This window comes from Rutidosis leptorrhynchoides, chromosome 9 (assembly GCF_046630445.1).
Source record: "Rutidosis leptorrhynchoides isolate AG116_Rl617_1_P2 chromosome 9, CSIRO_AGI_Rlap_v1, whole genome shotgun sequence".
NCBI classification, from domain to species: domain Eukaryota; kingdom Viridiplantae; phylum Streptophyta; class Magnoliopsida; order Asterales; family Asteraceae; genus Rutidosis; species Rutidosis leptorrhynchoides.
Window position 1 is genome coordinate 254,763,169 of NC_092341.1, and position 24,435 is coordinate 254,787,603.

Here is a 24,435-nt window from a genome sequence, read left to right on the forward strand (position 1 = left end):
CAACTACACCATTTATGTCCAAAACCCATGCTAGCCATAACTTCCATAAGAAAATCCCAATTCAAGCTGTCAAAGGCCTTTTCGAAATCAACTTTAAAGATAATTGCTTTTTTAGTATTGTATGTCGTTTGTTTAGTCAGTCTTGGGTTTTTGTTTTGGTTCTTATATTTGTTTGTGGTCCGAAATCGTTTTTATGATCCGCTTGCTCAAGGTTTGGGTTTAGTTAGCTTTTGCTCTATGTTTAGTACTTAGTGCTAGGGATTGTTTTTTTGTTTCCGAGAGGTGCTTTGGTTCGCTTGTATCCTTGTTAATCTTTTTCATCTATTGATGAAAAAGATTTGTTTAATGTTATCGTTTTATTGCCAAAAAAAAAAAAAAAAAAAAACTAATTTAAGTGGAATTATTAGTCTCATGTTTTTAAGTTTGTTTCTTTCATCGAGGTTTCTAACTATTTTGTAGATCCAAGCATAACATTTGGTATGTATGCTATCTCGTTGTACTAAATGGCCAAATTGTAATAATAAAGTTGTACTCCGTATCATTGACCTGTTGTTTGCCTATTGTATTGTTTGCCTATTGTAGATATCATTAGAAGCGTTTTGTATATGGTGATATGGCTTTAAGGCTTATGAGACTCCTTCACTAAAGTCACGACAAAAAGGTTTTAGAGTATGTTTTGATATAATTTCGTGTATTACGCAACCATATTTGTTATATACTTAGTGGGTTTTTATTGTATAACAATGAACCTTGGTAGTACCACAAGAAAGTGGTACAAACATTTTGATAATTCCCCAAAATACATTTTTTTTTTCAAAGTTTTCAGATTAAATACATTTTTTTTTTTTAAAAATTGGCAATATACACCATTGAGTCGACCATCGTTTTGGTAGACCACAGGTATAGAGTGGCCGACTACACTTTTTTTGCCTATAGTCGACCAATTGTTGGTCTACCACTTCACAATGATGGTTGACTATGTAGTCTACTAAACATTAAGGAAGAGTTGGTCGACCACTTCAATAGGATGGTCGACTACGTAGTCTACCAAGGAGTTGGTCGACCACATCACAATGATGGTTGACTACATAGTTTACCAAACATAAAAGACGAGTTGGTCGACCATTTCAATAGTTATGGTTGACTACATGTTTTGAAAGTTGGTCGACCACTTCCTAATCATTGTGAAGTGGTCTACGAAAAAAATGGTCGACCCAATGGTGTATATTGCCAACTTTTTTTGAAAAAAGTGCATATTGTTGAAAAACTTTGAAAAAAGTGTATTTTTGCTAATTTCCCTTTTTTCTTTCAACATTTAATATATTTTTTAACAACCTCGTGATTTAACGGGTCATTTAACTAGTAATATATCTATTTTACAAGAATACAACTTTATAAAGTAATTTTTTTATTTTAGGTTTTTTTATTTATTTTAATAACATGTGTTTACCAATAAAAATCAATGTATTTATTTGTATGATATATGATAAAATAAAATGTGTTTTGCAAGCCAACCCGACCTAACCCGCTAATAGACGACTTGTTTCAGTCATAACCAGCTTGACCCATACCCAACCTGCATGATTGCCCATCTTGCTACCCGTATCCTAAAAACCATGCATGATGTGTACAAAGTAATGGAACAAGAAAAGCAACCATCTACACACGAAGTTATTAAAACATTGATAGCTGAAGATGATGATGGCTGGAAAGGTTTCTACAGAGGAATTGGTCCGAGGTTATTTAGCATGTCAACATTTGGAACATCAATGATAATCTCATACGATTATTTGAGTACGTAGTCTTTCCTCTGATGCATATTGATTTCATTTTAGTGTTTATTTGAGTCCACAGGATTTGTTAACAGAAATTAGAAGGGTAATTTAGATTATGTTAGTACTAATATGCTGATTTAAATATTGTAATGGGACAAGGAGTATGATCTAATCTACTTTTTTGATATGGTATGATATGATATGTTTCTTTTGTACTGTACTCATTCGCTAACGTTTATCTTTTTTTCTTGTTTTTATGTAGAGCGGATAAGTGCTCGGGATTAGTAGATGAGTCCACCACTTATCTACATTCGCTAAGGCTGTTTGTGCAATTGAATAGAACTTCATAACATGAAAGAAACTGTATAATCTGTATATCATTCTTTTAACTATTCTTTACTTAATTAATTCAAATATGTTGTGTATCAAGTTAGAATATTAATTTTAAGTACAGCTTTTCAATTTCAATTTCATAGCCATAGTTACAGTATTTTAGCTTCTTTTAATTTTGTTCTTGAAACTTTAATGCCTGTAATCTGTAATCAATTTGTTGGTTGGTTTAAAAAAATAACTGATCCATTGATAATTAGGCATACAAGAACGTTCATCTTTAAAATAGTCAATTAGGTGTAAAAAGCGAACAAAACAGGAGAAACTCGGAGTATGTGTTTTCTTAATACTGTGTTTTTGCTGTTAGCAGCATTGTAAGTAAAGTGCAAAAGGGTATTTTCTCTCTCCTAAAAGGGTGATCCGGCCACTGTTCACCGTCGAATATTTAGTTGTTTCTTTTAATTTTTGCATCTCACCACCCCCACCAATCGATTCAGACATACTCGAATTGCAAAACCTGAAATTTTCATTCTGTTCCGACCACCACTGCCATCCCACGCGCCACCTTGTTCCGCTGCCGGTATTCCACGCGCCGGCGCGTGAACCTCTGTTCCACCGCCGTTCGCTGCCGTTTTCTTCCAGTTCGACTGTCTTGGATCTCCGACCAAATCCCTGGTGAGTATTGGTCTGATTGTTGCTTTCAAATTTGAGTTATAGTTCGATCCTGCTATCTCTGCTATTGCTATCTGCTGTGTATCATGGTGTCCAAGAAGAAGAAAAAGAACCAAGATTTAACGGCGACTGCTACTAGGGTTTTGCGAAACCGATCGGTTAGTCGTGGAACAGCGGATGCGGCTTCTAAAAGTGGAGAAGTGTCTTCATCTAATTCTGATGGGGATCGTTCATCTCAGATTTTGGATGATGTCGTACGTTCCAATCTGATGGGAGATGAAGTTGATCAGCCAAATAAGAACGAGGGAGATGTGCCAATTGATCAACCTGGGAAGGATAATCGTGATTCAGAGGGGATGATTCTGAAAACCTATAGTTCTAGAAAGAGGAAGGGTAAAGTGAACCAGCTGATTGATATTGGGGATGGTCCGTCTAAAGAAAAGAAGAGTGCTCAATTTGTTCCTTATGCTGGTGATTCTTCTATTCCTGCTAATGAAAAAATTCTCCCTGAAGTAATTAAAAAATGCAAGGGTAACAGGAAGAAAGGTGGGTATGGTAAGAATTCTGCTGTAACTGATCATTCTATTGATGATATTGTAGCTAGTAACGATGATATTTATTGCTAAATCTATTGGTGAAACAATTGCTGTTGCTAAACCGACTGTTTCTGCTAGTCCTGTTGTATTCTTTAAGAGTTCAAAAGATGGTAGTTATAATGAGGTTGATGTAAACCTAGTGGCTGCTGCTGAGAATGCTGTTAAGTTATTTAAGAATGATGGTATTAGAGAGTCAATTGTTGTTCCTGATGATTTCTCCCAATTTACATTGGGTGGCAATGTAACTTTAATGAATACGCAGGATAATAATAGTGGTGATAAAGATAATGTTGTTTCTGGGATTAAATCTACAACAATGGAAAGGGTTGAGACTAGTGATGGGCAAGGCAATACAAATACTAAATTCCCAAGAGCATGGGTAAATCCAAACATCACTTTTGCTGACTTCTTAAAACAAAACAAAGATGAAGAAGAATTAAAAATGGAGTTCATTCCTCCTGTTTTAATGTCTAATGGTCAAAAGAGAGTAGTTTTCTCCGCTGAGGAGGTTAAGAAGGGCGGTAGTGCATTTTCTCTTCAATTATATGGGTATTTTATTGGAACTTCTATGGATTATAGGGTTGTTAATGCCCATCTAAGGAGAATGTGGCGGAGGTATGACCTTAAAGAAATCGTCAAAACAGCCGCAGGATTTTATTTATGCAAATTTAATAATGAAAAGGGTATGAAGGAGGTTCTTGAGAGTGGTCCATGGTTAGTTAATAATGTTCCTTTTTTCGTGAATCAGTGGGAACCTGGGGTTTGGCTTGAAAAAATTGAACCTGAAAAAGTTCCAATTTGGATTTGCATTCACAATATACCCATTGAACTATGGAGTGGCAGAAGTATAGGTAAACTAGTTAGTGGTATTGGTAGGCCTATGTTGATGGACAAAGTTACTTCAGAGAGATGTTTAAGTAAAAGTGGGAGACTAGGTTTTGCTAGAGTTTTGACTGAAGTCAATGCAGCTGATGACCTTCCTAGATTTGTCGAATTTTCCTATCCTGTGATTGGTTCTTTTCCAGCCAAAGTGGGTAAACTTGAGGTGATTTATCAATGGAAACCGCCTTTATGCACTCATTGCAAAGTGTTTGGCCACTCTTTTAATACTTGTAAAATTAGGCCTAAAACAGAAGATGAAGTATCTGCACAAGTGTTAAAAGACGCTTTGAAAATCAACAATGATGGTGAAACAGTTGATTTAAATAACCAGTGTGTTGAGGACGGCTCTAAAGTTGTTGGTAAGAAAGGAAGGGTATTTCATAAGTTGAATTTTGATAACAATAAAAGTCAATGGCAGTCAACAGAAACAAAAGGTATCAAGCAAAATGCAGTTAAGAATAATTATGGTATTAAAGACAATATTGCTGTGGAGGAAACAAATTGGAATGTGGAGTCCCAGAAAAATCGAAATCATAATGTTTTAAGGAAAAGAGATAAAGGGAAGAGCATTGATGGTGAAGGTAATAATAAGATATATTCCAAAGATAGAATTGAAACAAACAATCATTTTTATGTATCAGTAGATGATGAGGGTAATGGTGATTGATGTTAAGTTTGATAATACTGCTCCGAAATCAAGGTATTCTACATCTTGTTAGTCTCTTACTTTATATCTAGTATAGGTCCTCGAGTTTCGCTCAAATTAGTGTTACTCATATTGTAATCCTCGTTGTATCATTTCCTTATTAATAAAATTATCTTGCTTTTCAAAAAAAAAAAAAAAAAAAAAAAAAAAAAAAGGAGAAACTCACAATATTGCACTATCGCTATAATGATAGAAAATATTCATCTCTATGTTTACATATATAAATAAAAAGTGGTCATTCCTAGCCCTGATTTGATCAAACTAAGAACAATCTCAATTGACTACTTGGGTTTCATCTTCACTACCATCCTCATTTTCATCATCTCTTGTAGCGGCTGCATATGCTTCAAGTAATTGAGCTTTAAACAAATCACCAGTCTTATCTTGATTATCGATTGGGTCTTGTTCTTTTGTTTCAGATTTGTCTTTATTCACCTTGATTTATCTGTAACAAGAGTAGGAAAATAAACACAAATAACATCACATAATTAGTAGCATGACAACTAGTGGAATTAAAATTGTGTGAGAAACTACCAGGATGGTACAAAATCAAAGTTATGAAAAATGAGTTAATATAGCTTCGTTATTCGTTGGTTATTTTACCCACGGAAAATCATAAAATCTGATGCATAATACTTATAAAGACAAAACAAAACTTAAAGCACGAAGCAAAGATCTCTTATATTTTTCTCGAGCGTTACTAATAGCCTAAAAGAAAAACCAAAAAATATATTAGTTTCCAAAAGTAACATTAAAGAGACCTAAAAACTGTAAGCATAGGGAGTCAAAACAAACCTCTGTTTTTATGTTTCTTGTACAAAAGGGGGCATGATAGTGATGATGAAGGAAGTAGCAACAGGGTGGTGAGGTAGAGGGTAGTGATTAAGTTAGATGAAGTTGTGATTGAGGCTCTCGAAGAAAATCAGCCTTAGATTGATGAAGGTGCTATTGAGGCTCCCGAGGAAAATCAGCCTGATATAGGTGGAGGAGTTATTGAGCCTCCTGAGAAAAATCAGCCGGAGATTGATTTAGTTTTGAGTGGCGAAGATGGAAATCCCGAAGATTCAGAAGAGGCTACTGATGGAAAGGATGTTAGGGGCACCAATCTCAAGCTGTTCAGGATTTGGTGTCCCTAACATCCTCTCCATTAATAGGCTAATATCCTCTTCAAGGTCTTCAAGATTTCCGTCATGGCCACCCAAACCAAATCAATTTCAAGCTGATTTTCCTCGAGAGGCTCAATAACTCCTTCACCCATCTCAGGCTTATTTTCCTCGAAAACCTCAATGACATCTTTACCAATCTAACGCTGATTTTCCTCAGAAACCCGAATAACACCTTTACCAATTTTCATTCAACAAGATATTTGTAGACTTAACATCCCGATGAATTATTACACTGTTCGCACTCGTATGGAGATATTGCAATCCTTTGGCTGCACCAATGCATATAACGAGACGTTTTTGCCGTGACAAAGGAAGGCTTTTATTATTATAAAGATGTTCTTGTAGAGTCCCGTGCGCCATGTAATCGTACACTAGTATCATCTCGCCCTCATCATCACAATATCCAATCAGCGACACTAGATGATAATGACGAAGTTTCCATAGGAACACGATTTCCGTTTGGAATTCTTAAGGACCTTGTTTGGATGACGTGTCAAGTCTTTTGATCGCAACCGTCTTCTTAAGATTTTCAATTTTCCCTATATACATTTTACCATATCCTCCTTTGCCAATAACACAATTATCGTTAAACATACATGTAGCAACTCTCACTTCCTTAAGTGAAAAACGACGACAACGGTCTTTAGCTCCTTCAAAGCTTTTGACTTTCCTTCAACTGAAAACCGTAAGGACTAAAAAAGACATCAAGACTAATGCTCCGCCAATACCTCCGATTAGGGCGGCATATGGCGGAGTTTTTTTGTTTATAAGTGATTTCGGTTTTGATGGTGGAGCTTTCGGACCTAGTTTGGGATTGGGGCTAGATAAACTATCGTCCATGCTCAACTTAAAGGCTTCCAAACCATTCAAATAAGCATCTAAATACGCTCCAGATTCGCGATTAGGGTGCAAGGCAACCCACAAATCATGCTTACTTTGGCTGCCATTCGGGTCATTGATAAACACAATGTAGTCCTTGAAAACTGGATAACCGACACCTCGAGTCTAGTAGAAAATATCAATTTCCTCGTCAGCGGTTTGATTATTAATGAAAATCGTGAAAATCATCTGACCTTGTTTTGCGTATTCTGGTATAATGTTGCAAAAATGGAGTCTGAGGTTGTAATAGAACCCGGAATCAACAGGAAGTATCCAAGTTAAATTGTACAATTCAGACCAGTGGCGGAACTTGAACCCGGCCACAGATGGAGCGGGTGTAAAAATTTATTAAATTTTTTATTGATAGGTGGGGCGAACACTAAAAAAAACCTTATTTATTGATAAATTTTTTTTAGTGTTATTTTTTTTTAAAAAAAATTCCACCTGGGGTGGGTGCCCGCCCTGCCCCTTATATATTCCGCCCCTGATTCAGACAAATTTCCCATACTCCTTTGTGTATCATAAAGTAACTCAGGTGCAGTATAGTTTGGTGTTTCATTGGTGTATGTTATTGGCATCATGTTAACGGGCGTTAACCCAAACGCTCCTCCGTATATGTAGTTATTATCTTGATCCCATGATCTGTACATACCAGTATCGTCGTTTACTGATAATTGTTTCCCACCAACATTTAGCCGATACATATTTTTGAGTGCTATGTTTTCGTCTATCACAAGTCCCGAATGTTGAGCAACGTATTTCAAATTACTGTTTTTATAGTACAGATATTCTGGCATTGAAACTATTTTGATACCATTAATGAAAGTGTACAAGTTGTGCGAGGGTGTGAATGTAACATTTAGAATTTGGGTGTCTTTTACGTAAATAATGAATTCTTTGACAATATGTGGAATTCCCATGTTGGAGGCGGTTAGGAAAGCGCTAAAGTTAGTTAAGAGAGAATAGCCCTTAGATGATACCGAAAAGAAAGATTGGTTTTCGTTTTGACCAGAGTAAGTGGCGGGGTAGAAATATAAGCGTATGAATTTGGGGCCCGGTGAGACCAGAAATGAGTAGGTGAATGATGAAATGTTAAAGATTCGAGCAGTGGCGTAAGGGACTTGAAGGACGGAAGGGTGTAGGAAGTTAGGGGAAGATGAAAATGAGGTGACGGTGATGTTTGACGGTACAAATTGCAAACGGTTATCTGGGTCCCACGTACGGTCAGCAACGGTGGTTGATGATGAACTGCAGTTGAGGAGGAAGTGATCGGTTGGTTTGTACGGTTGCGTGTGTGTTGTGGATAGAACCAAAGAAAAAAGTAGGAATGTGAATAGCATGATGGTTGACGGTTTATTTTGCTTGCGTGTATAGGGAAGCATATTATTAAGGGAAGTGACATGTATACAACTCAAAATTGTTATGTACACAACCTTCATGCTTTACAGTGTTGTACTGTACAACACTGTTAAACATCATGGTTGTGTACATAACAATTTTATGTTGTGTACATATCATCACCCATTAATGGTCATATCATCACCCATTAACGGTCTTTTATACATCAGAATGGTAGTTACATACAAACAGTTAAGATTGGTTAGTTGACTGAAAAGGTCTTTCTGTTGCTGTCACCAGTCAATAATAATGGTTTGTAAAATGTGGGGTAGGATTCCAAGAAGAAGGTGATGCTTAGTAGATATTTGGTGTATGCGTCATTTGAATTCTCTTTAATGACCAAAGAGATCATTCATCACACTTGGATCAAATTGGGATCATTATAAGATTATACTAGTTTAGTGACCCGTGAATTCACGGGTTTGATTAAAAACCATTGTGCTAAAAACCATTGTGAATTCAAGGGATCCCAACAAAGAGTTGTGTAACACTGATGAGTAGTGTTACTCAACAATACGGAGTATTAACTAACAAAAGTTCATTATCATAATAAAAACATCACTTTGAAGTACAAATCCTTTGTGAGAAAGCCATAAGTTTGAGACATAGTGTAGAAAATGGTTTCAAATTACCAATTCTGATCTATTTCGAGTCATTACACAACATATTGAGTTTGTCCAGAATCATAAGCTGCACATACTTAATACTATGTCCTTACTCATTAGTCATTCTATTTTAGTAACATTGTATTTTTTTGTCAACTGAAAAAAATATTTAATGCATTGTGACCAAACTTTTCAGTACAACCAAAGATAATTTCTTGTTATTTTACTCGTGCAAACCATCAATAAATTACAGCTCTTTGATTCATTCTTCTCACACGATCTCTTTGACTTAGGAAAGAAATAGTGACTTTAACTCAATGAAAATGGGTCTTAAAATTATCTCACATCTCACCTCAAAGATTCAGATTATTAAGATGATATAATCTCTCCTCTTTAGTCACATTCTTAGTGCCAACATAATTGTTACCTCTTCAGCAAATACAAATGAATTCTTTAATCTGGTATTATAACTCACTCCTGTAATGAATATCTGCAACGTAGACATGTAAGCAACATAAGTAAGTTTGGTGAATGGAAAGAATCTATTTCTTAAATCCAAACATGGAGATTTTTAACAAACAGTACTATTAATCTTACATATCCATTTCATTATTTGACACTTTAAGTCTACACGGGCAAGAGTTTCATCATTCCAGAAACAAAACATCTACGCTTGCTAACACACCATTTTGCCACTAAATGGACATTATTAACACACCATTTTGCCGCTCAATTATGCTTCTAACTAATGTCCATTTCGCCACTAAATGGACACTATTAACTATATTCGTAATCCATCAAAATTAAATTGACAGAAAATATATAAATCGATGTAAAACACACCTCATCAGCAAAGAACTTCCATGTAATGGATAATCACTATCTAATTCTAACTTTTAACCTTATATAGTTTTAAACATGTATTCAAAACTTAGATATACTTACAAACCAAATTCATAAACTACTTACCATAAGAGTTAACACCCATTTCCTTGCAAGTTCAAATATAACAGATTTATACTTAAAAACTTCATGTTCCTGCAAGTCACACTTTTGATAAAATTATAATACCAAGTAGAATCTGGAAACCAAATCAAGAGATCCATTACCAAGTTTAAATCATACAAAGCACACCTGAAATTTAGCATACAACAATAAAAAGATTCAAATTTAAATTATACAAATTTACCTCAGAATGTTTTGTTATTCATATGAAACCGATTAGAAGAGAGATAGAGTAGTGAACCTGAAAACAGATAAAGCACCATTCGTATAACTTGAAACTTTTTGTAGAAAAGCCCCAAATCACAATCTGATTGCATTGCTAAACCAACCTTCTATATATTCTTCAAATATGATTGTTTAGCATCTGGATTCATTCCTGACTATATTGAAAGACAAAACACATGCTAAAAAATGGGTTTGTGTTTCAAAATAAGACCGAAGAGAACAAAAGATGAATTGAAAACAATGAGGAAAAGAAATTAAATAAATGGAGGCGGTAGATTTTTGGATTGCTGATTGATTCATTCGAATTTCAAAATTATAGCATCAAAATATTATGTAGAGGCGTGAGGTAGATGGTAGAAGAGAAGTGTGACATAGATATTCTGAATACCAATAAAAAAGAGAGGCTTGCTATAGAAGCTCTCATTTACAGATAATACAATTAATAATCAATTTGATATTTAATATAATTAATACCTACTTTAATAGGAGAGTGAAATAAGAAAATCAAATGTTACAATCCTTAAAGCATACCTTACAAGTTTTGGAAACACTATATGACCTCAGCTAAAACTCCCAATTATTAGATAGATACTTAAAAACTTCATGTTCATGCAAGTCACACTTTTGATAAAATTATAATACCAAGTAGAATCTGGAAACCAAATCAAGAGATCCATTACCAAGTTTAAATCATACAAAGCACACCTGAAATTTAGCATACAACAATAAAAAGATTCAAATTTAAATTATACAAATTTACCTCAGAATGTTTTGTTATTCATATGAAACCGATTAGAAGAGAGATAGAGTAGTGAACCTGAAAACAGATAAAGCACCATTCGTATAACTTGAAACTTTTTGTAGAAAAGCCCCAAATCACAATCTGATTGCATTGCTAAACCAACCTTTTATATATTCTTCAAATATGATTGTTTAGCATCTGGATTCATTCCTATGACTATATTGAAAGACAAAACACATGCTAAAAATATGGGTTTGTGTTTCAAAATAAGACCGAAGAGAACAAAAGATGAATTGAAAACAATGAGGAAAGGAAATTAAATAAATGGAGGCGGTAGATTTTTGGATTGCTGATTGATTCATTCGAATTTCAAAATTATAGCATCAAAATATTATGTAGAGGCGTGAGGTAGATGGTAGAAGAGAAGTGTGACATAGATATTCTGAATACCAATAAAAAAGAGAGGCTTGCTATAGAAGCTATCATTTACAGATAATACAATTAATAATCAATTTGATATTTAATATAATTAATACCTACTTTAATAGGAGAGTGAAATAAGAAAATCAAATGTTACAATCCTTAAAGCATACCTTACAAGTTTTGGAAGCACTATATGACCTCAGCTAAAACTCCCAATTATTAGATAGAATAGATGATGATTTGATGATGGCTCTTCGTGCTAGCTGAGTTCCATCTTCGTTGCTTTGGTTTATTTAGTCTTTTTTGTTTCGATCTTTGTTGAGCTTTGATTGTGTTTTCTTTTCGGGAAAATTAGCTCAGATACACTTTATTTTTTAAATTTTATTACATTTTACACTTTTATACACTTTTATGATGAATATTTATGTACTCAAACAAGTGTACCTAGTCGGCTTCAAGATTTAAGAACCGATATAGATCACGTGACAATCGGCAGATTTAATCATTCACGATATCTCTAAGAACATGTTGCATGTCGACCAACTGAACATCAAGAACCAAATCTTGAATGCATGATTTAGCTGATTATCATATATATGCAGGTTCACTCAATCGATGACATCAACTTGAACTTTGATAAATATATATTGCAGAACATAACATTTTACTTGATTTTTTTTTCTTTTTCAAAATGGTAATATTTGTTAGGGTTTTACAGAAATGATTTTTCAAATATAAAATTTGTAAACATAGGTAAACCGGCTTTTTGATTGTCGGTTTGTCAGTTTTCATCCCAAACTGGCATTTCATTTGCCGGTTTGTCAGTTTTCATCCCAAACCTGGTACCAGTTTTTAGGGTTTTGTGTGATGACCCGGAAATTTCCGACCAAATTTAAACTTAACCTTTATATGTTTCCGACACGATAAGCAGAATTTGTAATGTTGAATCTCAAAAAGTTTGGAACTACATTCATGTAATCAATTACCCTTTGACCGTGTTCGAAGATTCACGAACAATTATGTGTATATAGATATGTATATATAATATATAATATTAACTGAAAACATTAACAAAGTATTAGATATATGATACTTTACATGAACGTATTTGTTTCGATATATTTATTGACAGAATTAAGAGATAATATCAAATGATTGAATTATCAGATATATTATGATATGATTACGGGCCTATGTTATGAGGTCCACTGTGATTTAAGAAATCTATTCTTTTTGACCACTCATTACTTAACCAGTATGATAAAAATAACGATATTTATATTTTATTTTATCAAATATATATAACGATTTAAATTAATATTATATATATTTATACGCGTATTATACGTACATAGTTTTATACTTTTACTATATTTTAACTTTACCTTTACTTTACTTTTACTTTACTTTAACTTTAATAATTCATACTTTAATAATTCACTTTAATAATTCATACTTTAATAATTCACTTTAATAATTCACTTTAATAATTCATACTTTAATAATTCACTTTAATAATTCATACTTTAATAATTCACTTTAATAATTCATACTTTAATAATTCACTTTAATAATTCATACTTTAATAATTCACTTTAATAATTCAAAAATCTATTATAAATAGAATTCAATAGGTTTCATTATTTCATAGAAACTTGAAAATATATTTCTCTAAACTCTCTCAATCGAATTACATATATATATATATATATATATATATATATATATATATATATATATATATATATATATATATATATATTTACTTAGTATTATTTCAAGATATTATTAGTATACATAAAATACTACGACGGAGTTATATTCAGACGATTTCAAAATAAGTTTTCAAATGGAATAGAGCTAAGGAAATTATGGGTTATAGCTATGGAGGTTATGGGCATTGATCGAGGGTATTGCTCGTGAGGTCAACCTAACGTTTATCATTTTCGTTGCGTCTACATACTTGCTTGCAATATTGAATCACAATATTGATACGTGAGCATTCATATCTTATCTTTTATATATTAATAGTGTATCCCTGACTAGTGCTCGAGTATATATGATTTTGCATATTTGTATGCTTAGTTTCGCCGTTAAATAGTTTATGATAAATCACGAATTTGATACATATGCTACTGAGATAAGGTATATGATATGCATGTCGTTGAAAAGATGAAGAAAAATTAATAACTTTTCATTTAGAAATCGCGTGGTTTCGATGAACGGATTAAAAGATATGGTCAACTGAATTATCATTAATTTTAATATTATTATTAAAACGATTATTATAATTGTTATTAGTTGATGTTATTACTAAAATTATCTTTATTACTAAAAATTAATATTTTTATTGAAACTATCTTTTTATTATTTTTTTCATTATTATTATTATCAATATTATTTTATCAAATAAATATGCGTACAAAGATATTTTTATCACACGTAATATAATTACATTAATAATACATACCACTATATTTTTATGATATTAAGTGAATTTTATAAATTTTATTACTTGAGATATATAAAAGTATATTTTTATCATATATGAATTTTAATATAAATTTTTATTTATTAATAAATGACTTGTATTATTTAGTATAATAAGATCTGATAAATATATTTAAATATATAAAACGACTATACATAAGTTATATAATAAACATGTATAGATTTTGGAAGTCATTTTGGGTCAAGTTGACTTTTGTTGACTTTTGCATGTCGGTCTCGAGCATTAGGATTGTAATACACTACGACTTGACCTAAATTGTTAGACAGATATTGACCAACATATAAATATATATACTTAATATAGGTTCGTGAATCCGTGACAAACCCTGCACTTGTTCAGTGCCGTCATATACATAATTGCTACGAAATACAGTATTGTGAGTTTCATTACTCCCTTTTTATATATATATATTTTTGGGATGAGAATACATGCACTGTTTTATAACTGTTTTACGAAATGGACACAAGTACTAAAAACATATTCTACGTTGAGTTGTACCACTTTGCATATTTTTCCCTAATAGCTTGGTAACTACCATTTACATGCGGTATTGTAAACGTGAATCCTGTTGATAGATCTATCGGGCCTGACAATCCCAACCGGACTGGACGACCAGTATTCAACGGTTGCACAGTACTTCATTTCAGTGACTAAACTTGGTACTGTGTAGTGAGATTTCATAATAAAGGGAATATGCGACGTTGATTAAATGTTAAGTATGGTTACCAAGTGCTCAACCACTTAGAATATTTTTATTAAAACATTTATGTATATGAAATCTTGTGGTCTATTACTATTATAAAAATGATTGATTATGATAAACTAATGAACTCACCAACATTTTGGTTGACACTTTAAAGCATGTTTATTCTCAGGTATTAAAGAAATCTTCCGCTGTGCATTAGCTCATTTTAAGGATATTACTTGGAGTCATTCATGACATACTTTAAAAGACGTTGCATTCGAGTCGTTGAGTTCATCAAGATTAATATTAAGTCAATTATAGTTGGATGTAATATGAAATGGTATGCATGCCGTCAATTTTTGATGTAAAGAAAGTTTGTCTTTTAAAAACGAATGCAATGTTTGTAAAACGTATCATATAGAGGTCAAATACCTCGCGATGTAATTAACTATTGTGAATCGTTTATAATGTATATGAACGGATCCTTTCAGTTGGTATCAGAGCGGTGGTCTTAGCGAACCAGGTCTTGCATTAGTGTGTCTAACTGATAGTTGTTAAGATGCATTAGTGAGTCTGGACTTCGACCGTTTCTGCATGTCAAAAGTTTTGCTTATCATTTTTAGTCGGAAATCATCTACTTACCATCCTTAGGAAATTACCTGCTTATCATTCTTAAGTCTAGATGCGTTTTCCTACATTTATTGCATAATAATGTATAGACGAATTCTTATCTTAGCATATCTGTTACTGTGAACTTTGACTGACATCTTTCAAAGATTCCTCCGTAATTTATGGGATTTTGGTATTATATATACATATGTAAATTATGTATTGAAGAATACCAAATCTAAATTCTACAATCTATTTTATACCAAAAATTCTTTCCCTGATCATACAAGATGGATCCCTTAACCAGTTCGAGTTCCTCGGATTCCGACAGCTATGCCGATATGGATTTCCACATGAGCTCCGAAAGCAGCATGACCGGAATGGATCAACCAATTAGCCATCATCTATTTTGGATGAATTGGGGATGGGTTCGTAATCTACTTAACCATTGGAGACAAGAAGAAGGTGATCCCTTTCATCCACCACATTGCCCTCTTGGTAATGAACCTGAAGCACTTACCGGCGAACCTGTCCGAAACACCATTTTCTCTCTCATTTTCAGAGTATCTCGTCATGATTATATACTACACCAAATTCTAGATCTTATTTATCCGCTCATCCGAACCGACAATCACCTCGGTGTAATAGAAGAAGTCAACGAGCTTCGCACTCAGGTAGTGGCTTTGGAGAATATGGTGCAAAGGTTACAAACACCAGCAGCAGCACCAGCAGCATAACCAGTACCACCATCAACAACATCAACAGTACCATTACCACCACCAACAACAACCGCATCGCAAACCTCAACTTCACAATCTGTCCCATGAGCATCGACGGCATACGCCATGTAGATACCAAGGAATATCACAATGATGAAGTATTGATTCATAACTTCATTGGGGAAACATTCTACGACGATTATGTAATTTCTAAAGTTTAGAAATTATCTATCCTAGCCTTAACTATAAATCAAATGAGTTTAATTTAATATTAACTCATTAAATCTATATTACATCTGAAGAAATATACACATATATATTTCCATAAAGACTGTAATAAAATTCTTTTGTACAAAATATTAATTGTGTAATTTTTTTTAACGGGTAGGTAATTGTAATGACCCGCACTTTTTCGATCAATTTATACTTATAAGATTAATATTTACATAAATTAAACCTTACCAACATGATAAGCAATCCAAATTGTTGAGACTTATGTTTTTGAAATGAGTTTTACACAACGTTTGACCGTCTAGTTTGACCGATGATATCATGAACTATACAATATATGATAATTATACGTTTGTGTATATATATGTATATATACATATTTAACATGATCCAAGAATGTTTTAATATCTCATTTTGTATTAATAACAATAAGTTATAAGTATATTTTGAAACTACTAACTTAAGTTTTCAAAACAATAACCATACGTAACGTTATTTGATATAAATACTTATAACCTATAATGTTTATACATATATCGTATATATAATGTATTTAATCACTTTTTAAAGACTTAAATACATAAAACAATATAAGTATATTCACAAAAGATAGCTATATTTGAATTCTCATTCCATTTTTCACAAAATTTCTATACGTATATCTAGAGTACATGTACTCGTATCATACCTAGCTTCTATACGTATTTACTATTGGTATATACACATCAAATCACCACCAACCAGCCCTTGTTCAATGCCTTATGTATAAGGTAACTACTTTTGTTATCTAGTATGACAATTTCACATGATTAAAAGATTTTTTCACAAAATTACAAACTTATACACCTTTTACATCACCATTTATACTCCATCCATTTTCAATTTTTGATTCATTTTTACCTCAAACCTCTAGCTAAAAACACACACACTTTTAAGAGTCTTAAACTCCATAACCATTCAGCTAATATCCATGAAGATCTAGCCATAAAAACATCACTTAATCACCATAAGAAAACTCTTACAAAAACACTTCAAGAATCCTTCCAAGAACACAAACTTACTTCCAATCTTTCATCCAATTCCATCACCCTTTTGGTTCTAGGTTCTTACTCCTCTTTTACAGCAATCTTGTCCAAGTAACTTGAGGTAGTAACTTTGTTCATAACCTTATTCGATTCATATATATATATAGCTATCTTATTTTGTGGTATAAAATTTTAACAACAAGAACATAGTTTGAATGTTTTCAAACTTGTTTGCAAACTAAATAGATCCTTCTAACTTAACTTTTAAAATACTTTAAGACCTATAATATAACATAAATATATGCTAATTTAACAAGGTATAACTTGGTTTTTCAAAGAACACCTTAAAAACTGTTTTTACGACGTCGGAGTGCAACCGGAGGCTGTTTGGGGTTGGATAATTAAAAACCATCTTGAACTTTGAATTGGAGGTTTATATTCTGGAAAAATGATATTTCTTATGAATATGTTAACACATAAAAATTTCATGATTTAATTCAAAGTATAAGTGTTTTTAGAAAAATGGTCATTAAATGATATTTTTGTAACAAAAATGATTAACTTCATAAGTTTCACCAAAGTTTGACCTTTGACCTGTGATTTCGAATACAAACTAAGGTATTTACAGTTCATATTCTTAAAGAGAGACTCGATCCAAGGAAGTGGCAAGTTGAACCAACGAAAACGGAGTTGTAACGAAGAAACTATGACCAAAACAAAATCGGATATCCAAGACTTGTTTAGTCACGAAAATAATTGGAGAAAAATTAAATAAATCACATCTTTTTAAAATAACATGATATTTTATATATATGTACTCATAATTTAATTTTATATGGTTCAGGATCACCCATAAACAATACGAGAAGATTAATCATAAGATCCCATGATTGTACGCAACACGTCATTTGACAACACCGGTACTTTATGTACGCAACACGTCATTTGACAACACCGGTACCGTGGGTCAAGATTAATCTCGACCAATACATATACGATGGGGGTTTTTATTTATTTCATTGGGGGTTTATTAAACACCTAAAAATGAACCATTTAAAATTGAATTACTAACATCGGACTGCTAACTACGGACTAAGGAATTATTAAAAGTATTAAAAGTATTATAAGTATATATATGTGACGTTTGTTTAAAAAGAAAAGGTATTGATATATTATATATGGATAGGTTCGTGATATCAATCGGAGACCAAGTCAAAATTACATATCTTCAAGACGAAAGTGAGTATATAGTCCCACTTTTAAACTCTAAGTATTTCGGGATGAGAATACATGTATTTTATGTTTTACGTTATGGACACAAGTAACTGAAAAATATATTCTACGTTGAGTTGTACCACTGGCATACTTCCCTGTAGCTTGGTAACTATTATTTACAGCGGTATTGTAAACGCGAATCCTGTTGATAGATCTATCGGGCCTGACAACCCCAACCGGACTGGACGACCAGTATTCAACGGTTGCACAGTACTTCGTTTCGTGACTACACTTGGTACGGTGTAGTAAGATTTCATAATAAAGGGAATATGCGACGTGATTAAATGTTAAGTATGGTTACCGAGTGCTCAACCACTTAGAATATTTTTATTAAAATGTTTATATATGAAATCTTGTGGTCTATATATATATATATTGCTGCCGGCATTAAACCTATATCTCACCAACTTTATGTTGACGTTTTAAGCATGTTTATTCTCAGGTGATAACTAAAAGCTTCCGCTGCAACATGTTGAATTTAAGCAAGATCTTGAGTATGCATATTTGTGTCAAAAATAAAACTGCATATCCGAGGAATTGTAATGTAAAATATGCTAGAAATCGTATTGTTATCATCACATGTAAAGTTTGTAAGTCTAAGATTATCGCTAAACGATAATCATCTTTTTATTGTCTAAAGCTTGTATTAAAATAAGAGTTATGGTTTGTAATGTAAAATAAATGCAGTTGTTCTTTTAAAAAATGTCGCATATAGAGGTCAATACCTCACAATGAAATCATACGTTATCTAACTCGTTCTTATGGTTAAGGACGGGTTATGACATGTGGTATCAGAGCGGTGGTCTTAGCGAACCAGGTTTGCATTAGTGTGTCTAACTGATAAGTCATTAGGATACATTAGTAAGTCTGGACTTTGACCGGGTCTGATTTAAAAACCATTGCTTATCATTGTTGGTTAAAATTTATATGTAAATATTATGTAGTACTAATGGGTTAGTTGTTGTGTGATAGATGTCGGGCTCAAAACTTGTTATCACATTCAGCGACTCCGAATCAGAATCTTCAGATGGCGTTTCAGTCATTAACCTATCCGATGACGAAAATAATATCTTTGGGGAAGACTCACAAATTCCGGATGAACCAACTATAGGGAACCCGGAAAGTGAACCCGAGGAGGAAAGTGAACCCGAGGAGGAAAGTGAACCCGAGGAAGAAATACAGGAAATTACAAAAGACAAGTTCGAACTAGGAAAGAAACGAAAGGCTAATGAATTAGAAAATTCAAATCCCGAGTTTAGTAAGGATGATGTGGCACCAACTCCACTAGACACTACCACCCCTATTCCCGCTATTCCTATTCGTTCTATGAGACGACCCGACCCAATCCATAGGGACGAATACAATAACATATGATAACATTGCGAGGTACTTGACCTCTATATGATACATTTTACAAACGTTGAATTTATTCTTAAAAGGAAAACTATCATTACATCAATATTTGACATTTTCGTCTAACATTTCATAATATCCAAATGACCTAATCTGTCATTTACTTATTTATATTCTCTATTGAACTCCAATGACTCGAATGCAACGTCTTTGTATCATGGCTTAAAAAGGTCCCAAGTAGTATCCTTAACATGAGCTAATGCACAGCGGAAGACTTAATTCATACCTGAGAATAACATGCTTTAAAACGTCAACAAAAAGTTGGTGAGATATATAGGTTTAATGCTAGCAGCGTTATAAATATAGACCACAAGATTTCATATATAAACATTTAATAAAAATATTCTAAGTGGTTGAGCACTTGGTAACCATACTTAACATTTAATCACGTCGCATATTCCCTTTAATATGAAATCTTACTACACTGTACCAAGTGTAGTCACGAAATGAAGTACTGTGCAACCGTTGAATACTGGTCGTCCAGTCCGGTTGGGGTTGTCAGGCCCGATAGATCTATCAACAGGATTCGCGTTTACAATACCGCTGTAAATATTAGTTACCAAGCTACAGGGAAGTATGCCAGTGGTACAACTCAACGTAGAATATATTTTTCAGTTACTTGTGTCCATAGCGTAAAACATAAAATACATGTATTCTCATCCCGAAATATTTAGAGTTTAAAAGTGGGACTATATACTCACTTTTGCCTTGAAGATATATATATATATATTTTGACTTGGTCTCCGGTTGATATCACGAACCTATCCATATATAATATATCAATATATTTTCTTTTTAAACAATCGTCACATATATATACTTTTAATACTTTTAATACTTTTAATACTTTTTATAATTCCTTAGTTCGTAGTTAGCAGTCTGATGTTAGTAGTCCACAATTAGTTGCTTAATAAAATAAATAAAGACCACATCGTATTCATGTTGATCGGAATTAATCTTGACCCATGGTACCGGTGTTGTCAAATGACGTGTTGCGTACATAAAGTACCGGTGTTGTCAAATGACGTGTTGCGTACATACATGAGGTCTTATGATTAATCTTCTCGTGTTGTTTACGGGTGGTCCTGATATATATAAAATTAAATTACGAGTACATATATATATAATATCATGGTATTTAAGAAAGATGTGATTTATTTAATTTTCTCCAATTATTTTCGTGGCTAAACAAGTCTTGGATATCCGATTTTGTTTTAGTCGTAATTTCTTCGTTACAACTCCGTTTTCGTTGATTCAACTTGCCATCTCCTTGGATCGAGTCCCTCTTTAAGTCTATGAACTGTAAATACCTTAGTTTGTATTCGAAATCACAGATCATAGGTCAATCTTTGATGAAACATATGAAGTTAATCATTTTTGTTACAAAAATATCATTTAATGACCATTTTTCTAATAATACTTATACTTTGAATTAAATCATGAAATTTTTATGTGTTATCATATTCATAGTAAAAATCATTTTTCCAGAAAATAAACCTTCAATTCAAAGTTTAAGATGGTTTTTAATTATCCAATCCAAAACAGCCCCCGGTTGTACTCCGACATCGTAAAATCAGTTTTTAAGGTGTTCTTTGAAAAACCAAGTTATACCTTGTTAAGTTAACATATATTTAAGATATATTACAGGTCTTGAAGTATTTTAAAAGTTAAGTTAGAAGGATCTATTTAGTTTGCGAACAAGTTTGAAATCATTCAAACTATGTTCTAGTTTATAAACTCTTATATATATATAGCTATAAATATATGAATTGAAAAAGAGTTGAAGTAGAGTTTTTACCTCAAGTTTAAAATGTAAAGTTGCTGGAAAGGAGTAGTAAAATAAAAGTTGAGAGAGTTCTTGCAAGTGTGTGTGAAAATTGGAAGTAAAATTTGGAAAATGAATGTGTAAAAATGAGTTAGAAATGGTGCTTATTTATAGGCTTGAAAATTTGGTTTTTAGTGAAAATATCTAAGATAAGTTAAAATATATTATGTCATGAATGACATATTACACCAATAATTGAAGATTTCTATTGGTATATACCAATAGTAAATACTTCTAGAAGCTGTGTATAGTACCCTAGATATACGTATAGGATTATTGAGGAAACGGAATGAGAATTCAAATATAACTATCTTTTGTAAATATACTTATATTGTTTTATGTATAAAAGCCCTTTAAAAGTGATTAAATACATTACTTATACGATATATGTATAAACATTATAGATCATAAGTATTTATATCAAATAACGTTACGTATGGTTATCGTTTTGAAAACTTAAGTTAGTAGTTTCAAAATATACTTATAACTTATTGTTATTAATACAAAATGAGGTATTAAAACATCCTTAGATCATGTTAAATATGTATATATACATATATATACACAAACGTATAATTATCATATATAATATAGTTCGTGATATCATCGGTCAAACCAGACGGTCAAACATTGTGTAAAACTCTTTTCAAAAACATAAGTCTCAACAATTTGGATTGCTTATCATGTTGGTAAGGTTTAATTTATGTAAATATTAATCTTATAAGTGTAAAACGATCGGAAAAATCCGGGTCGTTACAGTACCCACCCGTTAAAGAAATTTCGTCCCGAAATTTGGTAGAGGTTGTCATAAATAACAATAGGAATGTTTTCATGACGAATATGAGGTATTAATAGAGTTTTATCATTATTGGAAGATATGGATAAAACGATTCGATCTTGTGAAGCACACGAGTGAAGCTATCACAAAAGAATGAAATGAGTGAATATGAAATTGTTTTAACCGATGTCGAGATTAGGATTGATTTCCAGAATTTAAGGGATTTAAAGAAAATCTTATGTAATAAGATTTGGTTCTTCGATGATTTAGAAAACAGAATTTCCTTTGATTTAATGCGATAATCTGTTTCGATTTCTTTGTCGGATATTTCACTATAAATCCACCTCCTTCCCTTTCTTACTTCCATACCTCACATCTCTTACTCTTCCTCCTCTAATTCATACCTTAAGGTATCCTTTAAAATGCTTCATCCCGTTCTGATTTTTGTTATACTTCTAACTTTCATATCTTTCATTCTTCTCTTTCATCTACCGCTAGAATAATCTATTCACTTTTATGATTTTCTTGGAATTATAATGTTTCTAATTCTCCCGTGTCTTTACATCGCCATACGTATTGATATACACAGTTTGTAGTTTCTGGGTGGTTATTGGGTTTGATATCTTTCCTTATATTTCGATGCTCCTGCTTCTGTTTTCCATAATCATTGTCATCCATAGTTAATACTCTCTCCTATTTGCTGTGATCTATACCCCAATTTCTATTTTGGGACTTTGTCCCTTCGTTTCTTCTTCCCGTCCTTGAGTCAAGCGATCAATAGTTCGGAATTCGTAGGTATAAAATTCGGAATGAACATAGCTAATGCTCTAAGAAAGGAATGGTAATGGCACGATTTTGATTTGTCAAATTACCAGAATATCCAGGAAAATAGAACTATCAAGATGATTTGTTCTTAATATGTTTCGGAATTGGATAGAATGTAAAAGTCGTGTAACATGGCACATGATGACGGTACTGTGAATCATCATATTCCATTAGAAACTTAACATGACTTACTGTAATATAATGAAGTTGATCAAGTTTCATTATATTATACTAGTTCATGCATCAGTTCCCAACACTGCTTCAGAACATTCCTATTTTAAACTAGAAGGATTTAGAAACTAACACAGTTTCCTTTATATTGTAACGCAGATATTACAGAGAGATAAATGATTTCAGATAAGGATAGTGGTGAAAATATCTTCAGAAATATTGAGGATATTTATAATGAAAGATATGATAATATCTTGGAATTTCTAATGTCGAAGGATGATGATGAAGATTGACCCGTAAGGGTTTAGATTCAGAAGCAAGGTGTTTGCTACAGAATCGTCATAATTCTTTATGTACAAGTTTAGTCCTTGTAACTTGTTCAGAGTCTCCTTCATGGTTTGCTCAATCCGGTTTTCAGTACCAATTTTCTATCGAGCGTTCCTAACACTTCCTTCTTTTATCATCAACTTTTGGTCATTAAGACCTTCTACAACATGCTGCTTCATCATTATTTTCAAAGTTATCGGATCTGGGTCATTGGTTATCAAACCAAGATGGTTTAAGGAGAATTGTATTTTTAGATGATTAAACGCTGATGGTAATATGATGGAATATAAAAGGTTCTCCGGTAACGATGGCAAAAGAACAACGTATATATATATCGAGATTGTAATAAGAGTAGTCTTACTGAGATATCGAAGTGGATCTGTGACAAAATTAGTTAATTGAAAAGGAATCGCGTGATTGTTTTTGCTAATGGATGATAAGGAATTCGATGCAGATACGTTTTAACTATAACTTCGAGTTCAAAAATTTTTAGGTGCATAACTGTATGCATAAATCTTTATTCCGTAGACGAGGTGCGGCTGGTTGAACTTCTCGATCGAGATGTTTTCAAGAATCATGAAAAGTTGTGAATGCGAATTGTAATCGTCAAGATACAAATGAGGTTTAAAATAGAAT

The 24,435-nt window shown here is 32.6% G+C and overlaps 1 long non-coding RNA gene and 1 pseudogene across 1 annotated transcript; both read right to left on the reverse strand.

Annotated features, from left to right (window-relative positions):
* Positions 1-5,136: 5,136 nt before the first annotated feature.
* On the reverse strand, positions 5,137-5,894 carry LOC139865796 (uncharacterized). The gene is made up of 3 exons (XR_011765109.1): positions 5,757-5,894; positions 5,565-5,669; positions 5,137-5,406 (listed from the first exon to the last, which is right to left on the reverse strand). It is a non-coding gene; the product is annotated as an uncharacterized lncRNA (long non-coding RNA).
* A 407-nt stretch (positions 5,895-6,301) lies between these two features.
* LOC139868697 (receptor-like protein kinase FERONIA) lies at positions 6,302-8,346 on the reverse strand (annotated as a pseudogene).
* Positions 8,347-24,435: the final 16,089 nt, after the last annotated feature.